Here is a 15,263-nt window from a genome sequence, read left to right as displayed (position 1 = left end):
AATAATAAAGTCCACAAATACTGCATATGAATATTTGTTATGTGACAAAAGTTAACTTCACAATCAGTGGGGAAATTACGGAATGTTTCCAAATAAATTTGGGGATAGTAGCTCGCTATACAGAGAAAAAGCTGGATACTGGTTTTACACCATATAAAGATGAACTCCAGATGGATTGAAGTCATAACTATGAAATAAAACCATAGAGCTAATAGTTGAAAGCATAGGATAACTTTTTTGTAAGTTGGGAGATGAAAAAGATCTTTTAAAACAAGGGCCTAAAGGCACAAGCTGTAGGGTAAAATGTTGGTGGAACTAACCATATTAACTCTTCTGTGAAGGACACCACAGACCAAGTTTATAGACAACAAATTGAGTTGACGTAGTCAGTGGACATCATCCACCATGGGCATTCGTCAGGGTGGGGAAGACTGAACGTGAAATCTGGAGGAACAGAGAATATCCAAACACATCCTTTTCCTCATTTTCCTTTATTCTCATATATGTGTATACATATATGTATTGATTTAATTTTTTATTATACAAATTTTATAACTAGGTGAAGTGATAGTTTGACTATTTTGTCTATTTTTTTTTTTACAATTTTTGTTGCAATCGCAGAGTGTTCCAACGATAGTAGCAATTTACTCAGCAGATGTGATCAGATCTCTCACAGGGCAACTACTTGGGAGTCATGAACCTTAACTTTGTAGGTTCAGAATGTCTACAGTAAGAATGCTGCCCCTTGCCCCAAAGCGGCCTCCCACTGCTACTGAATTTGCCGGCACCTCTAAGCCTCAGTTAGGATCATGCAGAGCCCTGCTGCGTGCCCCCCACCCCCTGAAAGTGGACTTACTGGTGTCGTTGCTGTGCCTTTGACAGTGGCCATCTTTTGGTGCTGCCCTGCTCTAAGTTGTACTGAACTGGTGCTGCCCTTCGCTGAATCCAGGCCAATCTCTGACCCCTGTGTCTGTGTTACACTCCTATCTTTTTCCCAAAGCGGCATGGCCTTATGCTTCTAAAATTGTAGAGACTTTTGTGCCAATCAGCTCTCAAGTGTTGACGTGAGTCCAAGGGGTCTGGGTCAGAGAACAAATTCAGTGCTCAGATACACATTCCCCTTCATGCCAAAGACTGATATATTGTTATTGAACAAATTTAGGTCTTTATTGTCTTTTTCCTTAAAATGGGTTCTTTCCTAGAAGCGCCTTCTTTAGCAGATAGTCAACATGTATCTGAATAAGCCTGAATACAGGTGTAGGCTCAGCTGCTGTCATCTGATTCTCCATCTCTATCCCACCCAACACATACACAAATTCTGATATGTTGATAGTTTTCTGGAAAACATTTTAAGGACACTTCTGAATCACAGTTTTATCCAATGTGTCCATTTTACTGGGAAAGCCCTGCGTTTTATTCCCATCTACCTTCCAATCATATTTTTGTTTTCTGCTGTTATCCATGAATATTATAATTCTTATGTTGTTATATAGTTTTTATAACAATTCTTTACAACAATTCTTTTCAGTTGTTATATAATTGTTATATCATCAAATAATTGTAGCATACCAACCTATCATTCCCCTATTATTGGCCCTTTGTTTTCCTCTGTTTGTTGTATGTTACTCAGGATAAACTAGGTTATGCTATTACAACAAACACCTGCAAAATATAAGTGGTTTGAAAGACAAAGGTTTATTTCTTGCTAATGCAAAGTCATCTGTGGCTCTAGATGGCTCTTCAGGGCACCTGCCCTCCATGCAATGGCTCAGATATCTAAGCTGCTTTGATCCTGTGTTTTTCCTCTCTGAATAAGAAGTTTCCTCTGCAATCACAGAGGTCAGGGAAGAGGGTGGAGGGTCCACATGGACTTTCACTGCCGTGATCTAGAAGTAACACACTTTCACTTCCTTCACAGCCCACTGGTCAGAATTAGTCACTTGGCCCTCTCTGACTCCAAGTGGACTGAGCACATAGGGAGCCAACAGACCAGGGGGCTGAGCAGGGAGGGTGCTAATGAACTGTTTGGTAAGCATTACCGTCTTTGCCATGGGTTTTTTATAAAACCCCCATTTTTTTAGACTTTCATATTTGCATTTATTTTTCCAACTTTATTGAGGTATAATGCACATATAGCATTGTATAAGTTTATTTATCTTTGTTTGATTTATTTCACTTAGCATAATACTTTCAATTTTCATTCATATTGTCACAAATGACAGGATTTCCTTCTTTCTTCTTTTTCACAGCCAAATAACATTCAATTATATTATATCCATATAAAACATCTTCTTTAACCCATCATCTGTTGATTGACACTTGGGTAGTTTCCATATCTTGGCAATTGTGAATAATGCTGCAGTAAACAGGAGGAGACAGATAACTTCAAGATTCTGTTTTCATTTCCTTCAGCTATATACTCAGAAGTGGGATTCCTGGATAATATGGGAGTTCTATTTTTAAATTTTTGAGAAACCTCCATACTGTTCTCCATAGTGGCAGTACCAATTTACATTCCCACCAATAGAGCACAAGGATTCCCTTTTCTTCATACCCTCACTGATACTCGTTATCTCTTGTCTTTTTGATGATAGCCATTTTAACAAGTGTAGGGTGATATCTCAATGTGGTTTTGATTTGCGTTTCCCTGATGATTAATGATGTTGAACACCTTTTCATATACCTGTTGGCCATTCGTATATCTTCTTTGGAAAAAATGTCTAATTCAATTCCTTTACCCATTTTATAATCGAATTATTTTTTGCTATTGTATGAGTTCTTTAAATATTTTTGGATACTGACATCTTATCAGATACATGATTTGAAAATATTTTCTCCCATTCTGTAAGTTGCCTTTTCATTTTGATGGTTGTTTCTTTTTGTTGATTGTTTCTTTTGTTGTTCAGAAGATTGTTTAGTTTGAGGTAGTTCCACTTGTTTATATTTTGCTTTCGTTGTGTGTGCTTTTGATGTATATGACCACTTTTGACAACAATTTTAAGCATCAGTTGAGATTCTCAAATAGTTATTTATGGTACAAGGAGAAAAGAAGCCAACAAAAAAAGCAAAGTGGAATAAGGAGTATATATGCATATGTGTAATAAAGTTCTATAGAGTACTTAACTCTAGGGTAATGATCCCTGTGATGTTTTATAAAACCGATTTTAGGAAAAATTGAGGTTAGGAATGATCTCAGATGCCTTATTTCCTTATATTCAGTTTTTACTGGGGTCATTTCCTGTGTGTATTAAGTAAATAGCCTCTCTCCACATAGTGGTGTTTAGTTCTCACACTCTGTCAGGCTTCTTCTAATAGGACAAGGAAGGATAGAAGTGATGCCAAAGTAAGGGAAATGACCTTTTGTTATAACTGGTATTACATGGTAGGAAAGATTAATTGATTTCTAATTGCACATAACACACTGTAATTTTCAAGGATTTAATGTAGACGTTTCAAGCACTCTCAGAATGGCTCTGTGGTCTTCTGATCTCAAAAAAAGAAAACATAGTTTTTAAAGTACCATACTAGATTTGTGATAATGGGAAAACATGTATTATCTAATACAAAAAGAGTAGCATACAATCTGGTGTCTTAGAGCAAGTCACTCAAATCTCTCCAATCATAATTTTTCCCATGAAAAGAATGTTTATGAACATATAAAGTTAATATAGAGCTATTTATCATACTGTCTCTTACAACACCACCATGAAAAGTTCAGAAGAAAGAAAATTGCTCTCATTTTTTTTTCCTACTTAATGAGCACTCTACAGTGTCGGAATCTAACTACAAATCTATTTATTCCTCCTTAGTGTCCTAACTGTTTTTATAAGAAGGTGCAGATTGTGGTGATGAAGAGGCTCTAAAGCCATACTGCCTGGGTTTAAATCCTGGCTTAACTGTTTCCTTGCTGGAAATCATTGGCAAATTATTTAAGCTCTGAAATTTAAATTACTTAAGCTTAAATTCTGAGATTACTCATATGTAAAATAGTGGTGCTAAAACTTTCCTCATAGGGTCGTTAAGAGAATCAAGTAAGTGTATGCAAACACTTTGAATAGTAAGTGATACATCATAAGCTTTGATTAAATTTTAACTTTTAAAATAATAATTGTTCAATCATGCATCTTTATGAAGTTCTAGTTCATCAGCTTCTAAAATGAGTCCCAGTCCCTGCCTCTTTTTATTCATGCTCATGTATGAAGTTTGGACAATTAAGTTCACGAACTTTCCACCGTGTAAGTGCACATATAACCCATTCCCTTTAGTGTGGGCTGGACCTAGAGGCTTGCTTATAATTAATATAATATGAAGAAAGTGATGTGATGTCACTTCTAAGAGTAGGTGACTTTTCTCTGTCTCTGTCTGTCTCTCTTTTCACTTGGTTATTCTCATTAAATCAAATTGTCATACTATGAGCTACCCTAAGGAGAGGCCCACATGGCGAGAAACTGGGTGTCCTCTGTCCATCAGCCAGTGAGGAACTGAAGCCCTCAGTCCAACAGCCGCCAGGAACTGAATCCTGCCAACAACCATGTAAGCAAGCTGGGAAGAGAGCTCTTTCTTATTCAAGTCTTGAGGCAATTGCAGCCCCTCTGACACCTTAACTGGAACCAGGTGAGAGACACTGAGCCAGGGGACCCACGAAGCTGCCTTGGATTCCGGACCCACAGAAACTGTGACACGGTGTTTGCTATGTTAATCCACAAAGTTTGGGATAATTTGTCATGCAGTACTAAATAGCTAACACATATTTGGTGGTAGAATTGTGGTGCCTTCATCACAAATACTTAAAAATTTTGAGCTGCTTTGGGACCAGGCAGTGGGAGGAGGCTGGAAAGAGATTGAGGAGCATGATACAGGAAGCCTGAGTTGCCTTGAACAAACTGGGAGTAGAAATCTGGACCTTGAGGATGCTGCCTGTGAGGGCTTAAAAGGAAGTGAGAAACATTTTTACTGGAAACTGGAGGAAGGGGAATCCTTGTTCTGTATTGGCAAAAATTTTAGCAATACTGTCATCTGTGCTTATATGGAAAACAAAGTGCCAAAAGAACTTGATGATCTAGCTAAGGAGATTTCCAAGCAGTGTTGAAGGTACTGCCGAGTATTTTCTTGCTGCTTATAATAAAAGGCAAGGAGGAAAGTGAGAACTTGGGGAAAGATCTATTAAACAGAAAGGAGCCAGAACTTGAGGGTTTTGACGATTCTCCTTTCTACAAACCAAAAAAAAATCTAAAATTAAGATAAAGCCCAAAAAGTTACTGTATAACATTTTGTTCAGACCTCAGAAAGACCAAAGGACCAGATTATCATTCAGTCTACAAAGCGCCCTTTAAAAAGATTAAGAACAAATCTGACAGATCGTCTCAAACAATAGGGTCTGTGGGAAGCTTAGAATATTGTCTCTCAGCCTTCTCAGCAGGAGCCCAGTGTGAAGAGCTGATTTAGAAGAGATTTATGGGTACAGCATTTGTCTAATGGTGTGAACACCAGTGAGGTTCACAGAAGCCCCACAAAGGTTTTGAGAAAACTACACCAACAGAAATACTGCTGGCTTGTACTGAAAAGGACAGAGACAGGACAAAATAAAAGGAGGAGTTGGACCTCCAAAATTCTACCGGCAAGAAGCAGGCTGAGAAAATTATTCAGCCAAAAACAAGTGCAACCTTTCATGAAAAAGGAAGAATAACTCAGAGGGTGAAATAATAGCCCAGAGAGTGGAGCTGAGAGCCATGGAGAATTAATCCCGGGCTTTGAAAACTAATGGAGGAAATTCCAAGCTCCCGCTGTTGAATTTCAAAATTACTATGAGCAATGACTCCTTTGTGTATCCCATTTTCCCCTTTTTTTGAGCAGAAGTAACTATAGCAATTTCCCTATGCACTTGCAGGACCATTGTATTTTGAGTGTCTGTGAAGCAGATAACTATCTCTTTGTTTCACTGATTTACAGAATGAGAGGAACTGTGCTAAAAGGAGCTGTATTTAAGGAGATATACGGAAGGAGCCGCATTCATACCTGGGCCTTATTTAGATGAGAAGATTATAGATTTTTACACCCATACTCACTACCATCTAGCCTTTCTCTTTTACTCATATAGTCTCATTTGAGCATTTATTGAGTGCCTACTGTTTACCAGTCACTGAGTTACATGCAGGATATTCAAAGTTAAATAAAGCAGGGTTCCTTACCTCAAGTCTGGTGGGAAAGACAAGAGAGGTAAACCCAAGATACCACCATGGGGAATATGTACTACATAGTAATATACCCATAATGCAAGGGGAGCAAAATTATAGCATCTAAATCAAGGAAGCCAGAGAAGGAGTCCTGATGAGGGTATAACTGAGCCAAGTCCTGAAGGACAAGTAGAAGTTATCTGGGTTGAACTGTACGACGTTACCATTCTTGTAGTTTGGAAATGATCATTGGTAATTTAACATGGTCCAACCTGAAAGGTAGGTGGGAAGTATTCTAAACAGAGGACTTCAGTTTAACATGATAAATTGAGCACAAATAAGTTTATCAACAATAGGACTTTTTCTTCTAGGACAAGTTAGTCATTCCTGCTTTTGATGTCACTGGCTTGGTGGCTCAAGACATTTCCTCCCCAGATTTTGGAGAAGCCGTTGGGTGAAATGGCCGAGAGCCCTATGTGGGCATGAGTCAGGGTGACTCGCTTTTTGTCCATCTTTATTGTTATTTTGATGTTGACGGGAGACAGCTGGGTACTTTCTATACACAGGAGGCACATTTGTCTTGGGAGGGAGAAGAGTTCCAAAGAAAAGCTTCCATGCTGGGGAAGCTGATGAATATGCCATTCCAAAAATTCCACCATGTAATCATGTGCCATGATCATTAGCCAGCTCCTGATAATTCCATCCGTAGTATGGCTCCAGGGAAGCTGAACGTAGGTAAAGTGACGATCACTGAGTTTCACCAGTGCTCAAGAACACGAATCACACATGGATTTGGACTAATGATATTTTTGGAGTTGCTTTGTGTAATTAATTTTCATTAAATATTTTGTATATTGACTCTTTACCCTTGGTGAGTTAACAGCTTGGTTTGACTTAAGAAAAATGTAATGAGCACACTGGGTTTTTGTTTTTGTTGTTGTTTGTTTTGGTTTTTGCTTGGGAGTAGTTAAACAATAAAAGAAAATGGATGGTTTCATTTAAAAAAAGGTGAGCAAAAAATGCAGGAAGCAAGAGGACACCGTGTTTCCCCAAAAAGAAGACCTACACCAAAAATAAGCTCCAACTAAGATCATCAGCCAGACAGATGCATTTAGTACATTATGACGGTGTTCCAGAAAAAGATGACATGACTGTATTTGAATAAATGTAGATTGTTGTACATGAAAAAATAAGACATCCCCTGAAAATACGTCCTAATGTGTCTTTTGGAGCAAAAATTAATATAAGACCCAATTTTATTTTCAGGGAAACACGGTATATACCTATATCTATACATCTCTCTATCATCTATATCTATTATCTATGTATTTATCTATCTATCATGTATCTATATCTATCTATATCTGTATATCTATGTCTACATATCTATAGCTACATATCTATATCATCTATATCTATATCTATAAAACAAAAGGGGGCCTAGATAATATAAAAGTTTGGAACCACTGACAAGGAGAGAAAAATCTGTAGCTGCCTTGCTCCTCTGGGGAGGCGGGCTTCCCAGTTCCTTGGGGACTGAGCTCATAGATTTCAAGGGTGAAGAGGTCCCTCTTTTCCTCACCTCCCGTCTCCCTTTTTTTTTGTAATTTCAACTTTATTTAGCCAATGTGTTCAATTCCAGGGTTGTGGTAGAAATGCCTGAAGAACTGTCAACATTTGATTTGGCTCAAGCATCGTTGGCTGTCTCCCAGCCTGGAAATAAAAAGTACTGATTCTGCATGACGCTGGCCTCAGGCCACACTGGAAGTCACAGAGCAATAGATCCTGGCTCAGGGAAGGGAGAGGAGCTACCCAGGCCTGTTCTGGGCTCCAGGTGACAAACACTGCCCCTCCTGCAGTAGTGATGGGACCCATCCAGGAGAGATTAGAAATCTTCAAATTCCACTAAAATGACATTAAAGAAATTATGTAAAAGGCATAAACCCAAGAACAAAGATATTGAGAAGAAAAGAAAGGTATATAACAAATGGCCAAGTGGTAACTGACTTAGTAGACCCGAGAAAGTGGAATCTTGTTTGAAAATGAAGGAAATCTTGAAGAGGGATAATTCATTGCATAAAACCCCACACAATAAATGTGCAAAAAAGACACACATCGAGGCATATCATCATCTGAACCCTGAGTCACATAGAAGATCTTTAAACCTCTCAGAGAGAGAAAAAAAAATGGTTACGTGCAAATGATCAGTAATTAGAATCATATCAAATTTTTTCATACCCACCCAGGGCTGGAAGAAAAGAGAGCAATGAATTAAACTTATGAGGAATATAATTCCTACCTATAATTTGATACTCATATAATCAATCAAACAAAAAGCTATAATTAAGCCATTTTCAGTTCTCAGTCTCAAAAAATTTTCCTTCCTTCTTAGAAAGCTACTGGAACATGTACCCCAACAAAAGGGGGTGTAATCAGTGGATCCAGCATGGGAAAAGGTGAAAAAAGATCCTAGAATGAAAAGTGTGCAGCAACCAGTCTAGTAGATTGGAACAGGCTGATGGAGGGCTCAGGAGAGATGTATTGAAGAAAAAGGTGAAATTTATTATCAGATGTGTTTGAAATTATTGAATGGAGAACAACATTTTTTAGAAAATTTGGGGATTAATAAGTGATAGGTACATAGAAAACCAAGAAAATGAATTTTAAAAAGATAATTATTAACTCTGGGAAAACAAAACAGGATAGATATTGTAATCAAAGTATCCTACATGGACCTTCTGTGACTAAAATTTAAAGTCAGCATAATATAACCATTAAATATTGAGCTAAACATATTTATAACTAATTAGGAGGTCAGGACACAGGAAATGTGTGTGTGTGTTTGTGTGTATATGAACATACGTGTGTAAGAAAGCTAAATCTTTATCATATGTAGTTAGAAATCAATAAATAATAAGCAATAATCAAAATTTTAAAAATCAAGAACTAACGATATAAGCATGTTATTTAGAAATGTGGAGCCAAATAAGAGAAGACATGATAAAAATAGTAAATTTTTGTTGTTTCTGGGGAGTGGAATATAAGGGCAAGAAGGATGAAGCTGGAAACTTATTATAAGTCTTATAAGAACTATTTCACTTTTCTAAACTATGTACATTTTAAATTTTGAAAATAAAAGCAAGGTAATCCCAATCAGAAGGAACAGGCCTGCATAAAATATTCTAACTCCTCCAAGGAACTGTATTATGCCTGTAGTGGAGGTTAGATGACAAACAGAAGAGATGACAAAATCAGGAGTCCCACTTAGGGCCATCTGCTGAGCTCAGAACTTTAGACTTTATCTTGAAAAATATGAAGGAGCTGCCAAAAGATTTTAAATGTGGGAGTGACCTGGACAGGGTTATTTTAGAAAGATTAGTCATCAAGAGTCAATGAAAGAAAAATGACTCTATTGCCCCCTTGCTCTTGATAGACGATGTACAGGGCTTGAGAGAGGTGCTTCCTTAGGATGGTGATAACTGTGTCCTCAGAAGGTGGTTTTTCAGAGGTTGGCTGGGTGAGCTAGTGCTATGAAAAGCACCTACACTGAAACTGAGTTTTTCTCCTGTGGGAAGTTTATATTCTCCCTTTGGCAGAAAGGTTCTGGTGTTCTCACCTGAAATGGGTTTATGTTTTTGTTGTTGTTGTTGTTGTTGTTTTAAGTAACTTCTGCTCAGAGATCCAGGCCAACCTTACTGGCATCGTTAGCTGTAGTTTGGAAGATGAATGTTTGAAGATCACACAGGTAGCATCTCCTGTCATTATTGTTCAGCTTCAGCTTCAGGTGTACAGTGCAGTGATCAGGCATCCACATCTTCCCTGAGGTGGTTCTGTCTACATCTATGATCAATGCGTAAAATTTTAGATTTTTATCTGATGATAATAAAAATATTGATTATAATATTCAATATCTGGGAGATAAAGCCTTACACTTGATATTGCTGTTAATTTGAACGTGCTTTGAAATGAGGTGGAACAAATTACATGGGATTTTCACCAAGAGCACTTTATTTGGTTCAGAAGACATTTCTTTAAACAAAGATTTAAAGAAGGCTCAAGCATAGACAGCTTCCCAGTACAGGACAAGAGGAGAATTTTTTCTAATTGTGCTAAGATTTAAAGGGACGAGTAAGGTGAGTCAGAGATGGAGCTAGGCTCACACATATTGCTTGAAGTTTGGCTTCTGTGCAGGTCGAATTGTTTATTGAATCTTTAGAAATTTACACTTAGAGTTTTGGCACAGGCAAATTGAACATGTGTTCCCTGCTCTGAACTTTAAGTAAATAAATGATCAGAAACAATTCAATTTTTATAACTATTTTCATGTGCTATAATCAAATGATGGATGGGTTTTGAGCATTTATCTACTTACTCAAAGATTTACATGTGAATATAGCTGAACCATGCATGAAAACTCTGAGAAACTATGTTTTTCTAGGCCCCTGAAGTTTTGGAGGCAAGATCAAATAGATGTATCACCAAAATGGAACTCCATATCAATGAACACACACAGGAAATGTTGAAAAAGGGAAAATAGTTGGAGACAAAGAGTGAACAGCCTAAGACTAGTCGAGTCAAAGTCTAGGATAATAACAACGATGTGGTGTGGCAGAATATTGGAAATGTATATTTAGTGAGCTGGCATTGATTTGGATAGTGCACATCGGGCCTAAGACAGGCATTAAGAACAAGCTGCCTGTGATGCAAATAGATCTCAGTGCTCACTAGGCCCGTCTACAGTGGAGGAATAGCAGACACGTGCTGTTTGCACAGCATCTTTCTCTCTTTTAATCACCACTTTAGATCCTCTTGCTCTCAGCTGTCTCTCGTTGCGGTTCTGCGCGGGCTCCGACGGCTTCACATGGGACCACTCTGACAGTGCCTCGCTTCCGGCTGCCACCCTTCACCTCTTTCTTGCCTTCCACTCTTGAGTTACGTGGCACAAATAAAATTCCCTTTCACAACTAAGCTAAAGGGTTTTATCGCTTATAATTGTGAGTACTGGCTAACACATGTTATCTTAATCATCACTCAAATCCGAGAAGTGGATTTTATTCCCTCCGTTTTCTAGATGAAGAAACTAAAAGCTGCAAAGGTAAGAAGTTTGGGCCAAGTTCACATGGCTCTTAAGAAACAGAGCTGGAATTTGAACTAGATCTGTCTCAGCTGATTATTATTCTCTTATAGTCTGTTGTGTTTCAAATATTGATGAGATAAATGACTGAAATTGAATGTATGGGGTTTTTTATTATGATAAAGCAATTATCCTATTTCATAAAATTCAAATTTAGAAAGAGCAAGGAGTGACTCAGTAGAAACAAATAATTGTGTAACAGGAGCAAGAATGAAGAAGTGAGAATGAAGTGAGAGTCAGGAAATGTGAGTTTCAGCCCTTGTTCTGCCACTAATTAGCTATGCAACCTCAGGTAATTTCCTTAAAGTCACAGAGTTCAGACCAGAAAGAGACCTCAGACTGAGTTTTGTTCACTATGCTTGCTTACCCTTAGGAAGCTGGGACCCCAAGAGTTTCAGTTAAAGTTTGGCCAGCATTGTGGCAAAGAGTGGTGGTGTCATTTGGAAACATTAGTGCCTTAGATGATTAACCTTAGGAGACAAAGTTTGAGCCCTCAAGCCTCTCTGTCACCACATTCAAGTCTTTCCCCCTTAATCTCCTTCTACTCTCAGACTTACTCAATTGTGCAATTCTGTACCATAGGGGAAATTTTTCCTGATTCCATCTAAGTACTAATACAGACTTTCCTTTCATGCTTTCATTCCCCAAGTGAGTTACATTGAATAAGACCCTTCCAGATACAGTAAAATAGCAAACACCTATATAGTTTCACTGTGTGCCACACACTGTGAATATATGTAACATAGCATATTATATATAATAATTATATATATATATGTGTATATATATATATATATGTGTATATATCTATATATTATATATATATATATATATTATATATATCTCCATGCTTTTGGTCCTCATAACAAACTTATGAGCATAATGCTATTATTATACCCATTATATAGATTAGGAAAGTGAGGTATAGAGAAGTTAAGGGACTTGCCTAAGATGGTATAGCTGGTAAGCAGTCAGAGAGCTGGGTTCTTCCATTTGGCTGTGCCAAGTATATTCTGTGCAGCTTGGCTTTTTTAGGTTTAGTTCTAATCTGTGAAATGGTTTGCAGACAAAATTTTATGATTTCTTGGCCTTGTAGTTATGGGTTCATTCACTGTGATACCTGAAATACGTAATTCATTATTGTCTCCAATTTTTTAAATTATTGAAGCATAGTTGACATACAATATTATTTTAATTTCAGGTGTACAACATAGTGATTCGACATTTATGTATCTTATTAAATGATCACCATGATAAATCTAGTAACCATTTCTCACCATACAAAGTTATTACAGTATTATTGACTATATTCCCTATGCCATACATTATATCTCTGTGACTTATTTATTTATAACTGGAAGTTTGTACCTCTTAATTCCCTTCTTCAATTTTCCCATCTCTCCATGCCCCACCTCTCTCACAATCATCAATATGTTCTCTGTATCTATGAGTCTGTTTCTGTTTTGTTTTGTTTTTAGATTCGATATGTAAGTGAAATCATGTTATTTTTCCTTCTCTGTTCAATTTATTTCATTTAGCATAAAACCCTCTAGGTCAATCCATGTTGTTGCAAATGGCAAGATTTCATTTTATTTTTTTAATGGCTGAGTAATATTTCAGTGTGTGTGTGTGTGTGTGTGGTGTGTGTGTGTGTGTTTGTACATGCAACACATATTGCATCTTCTTTATTAATTCATCTATCAGTGGACACAGGTTATTTTCATATGTTATTTATTGTAAATAATGCTATAATGAATATAGGGTTGCATATATCTTTTTGAATTAGTGAGTTTTTTTCTTTAGATAAATACCCCTAAGTAGAATTGCTGGATTATATGGTAATTCTATTTTTTATTTTTTTGAGAGACCTACATACTGTTTGCCATAGTGGCTGCACCAGTTTACATTCCCACCAATAGTGCATGAATGCTCTCTTTTCTCCACATCCTCGCCAACATTTGTTAGTTGTCTTGTTGATAATAGCCCTTCTGACAGGTGTGAGGTGATATCTCATTATGGTTGTGATTTGCATTTCCCTTAATTAGTGATGTTGAGCATTTTTTCATATACCTGTTGGCCATCTGTATATCTTCTTTGGAAAAATGTCTATTCAGGTTCTCTGCTAATTTTAAAAATGGACTGTTAGTTCCTTCTTTTGCTATTGAGATGTATAGTTTTTTAAAATATATTTTGGGTGTTGACCCCTAATCGGATGTATGATTTGGAAATACCTTATGCCATTCAGTATATTGCCTTTTTGTTTACTTGCCTTTTTGTTTACTGTGCACAAGTATGTTCATTTAATGTAGTCTTGTTTGTTTATTTTAGATTTTGTTACCCCTGTCTGAGGAGACAGATCCAAAAATATATTGCCAAGACCAATGTAAAAGAGTTTACAGCCTAAGTTGTCTTCTAGGCGTTTTACGGTTTCAGCTGTTGCATTTAAGTCTTTAATCCATTTTGAGTTTATTTTTGTATATGGTGTAAGAAAGGGATCCAGTTTTATTCTTTTGCATGTAGCTGTCCAGTTTTTGCAACACTGTTTATTGAAGAGACTGGTTTTTTCCCTATTGTATACTCCTGCCTCCCTTTTCATAGACTAATTAACCATGTAAGCATGGGTTTATTTCTGGGTTCTCTGTACTGTTCCATTCATCAAAATGCCTGCTTCTGTGCCAGTGCCAAACATTTTTGATTATTATGGCTTTGCAGTATAGTTTGAAATCAGGAAGCATGATCCCTTCACCTTTTTAATTCTTTCTCAAGATTGCTTTTGCTATTTGTGATCTACTGTGGTTTCATACAAATTTTAGGATGATTTTTTTTCTAGTTCTATGAAAAATGCCATTTTCATTCAAATGCATTGAATCTGTAAATTGCTTTGGATAGTATGGACATTTTAACAATATTAATTTTTCCAATTCATGAGTATGGCATATCTTTTCATTTATTTATATCATCTTCAATTTTTATCATCAATGTCTTATAGTTTTCAGGGTACAGTTCTTTCACCTCCTTGGTTTAATTTAATTCTAAGTATTTTATTATTTTTGATGCAGTTGTAAATGGGATTGTTTTCTTCATTTCTCTTTCTGCTAGTTTGTTCTTAATATGTAGAAATGTGTATTAATTTTGTATTTTGCAAGTTTACTGAATTCATTTATCACTTCTAACAGTTTTTTTGTGAAGTCTTTAGGGTGATATATAGATATAGATATGATATAGATATAAATATGGATGATATAGTATAGATGATGCAGATATAGATATAGATATAGATAGATATATAGTATCATGTCATCTGCAAATTGTGATAGTTTTACTTCTGTCTTTCCAAAGTGGATGCCTATTCTTTTCTTTTCTTCTTCTTTTTTGGTTTTTTTGTCTGAGTACTGTGGCTAGGATGTCCAGTACAATGTTGAACAAAAGTGGTGAGAGTGGACAGCTTTCTCTGCTTCCTGATCTTAGAATAAAAGCATTCAGATGTTCACCATTGAGTAAGATTTTAGTTATGCATTTGTCATGTATGTCTTTTATTATGTTGTGGTACATTCCTTCTATACCCACTTTATTGAGTTTTTTTCATAGATGGATTTGAACTTTGTCATGATTTTTCTGCATCAATTGAAATTATATAATTATTATCCTATGTTTTGTTAACGTGTAGTGTATCACATTGATTGATTTGTGGATATTGAACCATTCTTGGATCCTTGGAATTAATCCCACGTGATCATAGTTTATTATCTTTTGACATATTGTTGAATTTGGTTTGCCAGTATTTTGTTGAGGATTTTACACCTACATTCATCAGGGATAACAGTCTTTCTTTCTTCCTTCCCTTCCCTTCCGTCCCCTTCCCTTCCCTTCTCCTTCTTCTTTCTTTCCTTCCTTCTTTCCTTCCTTCGTTCTTTCTTTCCTTTCTTCCTTTCGTGTGTATGTGTGTATGTCTTTGT

The sequence above is a fragment of the Rhinolophus ferrumequinum genome, chromosome 5, assembly GCF_004115265.2.
Source record: "Rhinolophus ferrumequinum isolate MPI-CBG mRhiFer1 chromosome 5, mRhiFer1_v1.p, whole genome shotgun sequence".
NCBI lineage: Eukaryota > Metazoa > Chordata > Mammalia > Chiroptera > Rhinolophidae > Rhinolophus > Rhinolophus ferrumequinum.
Note: the sequence above shows the minus strand (reverse complement) of the source record.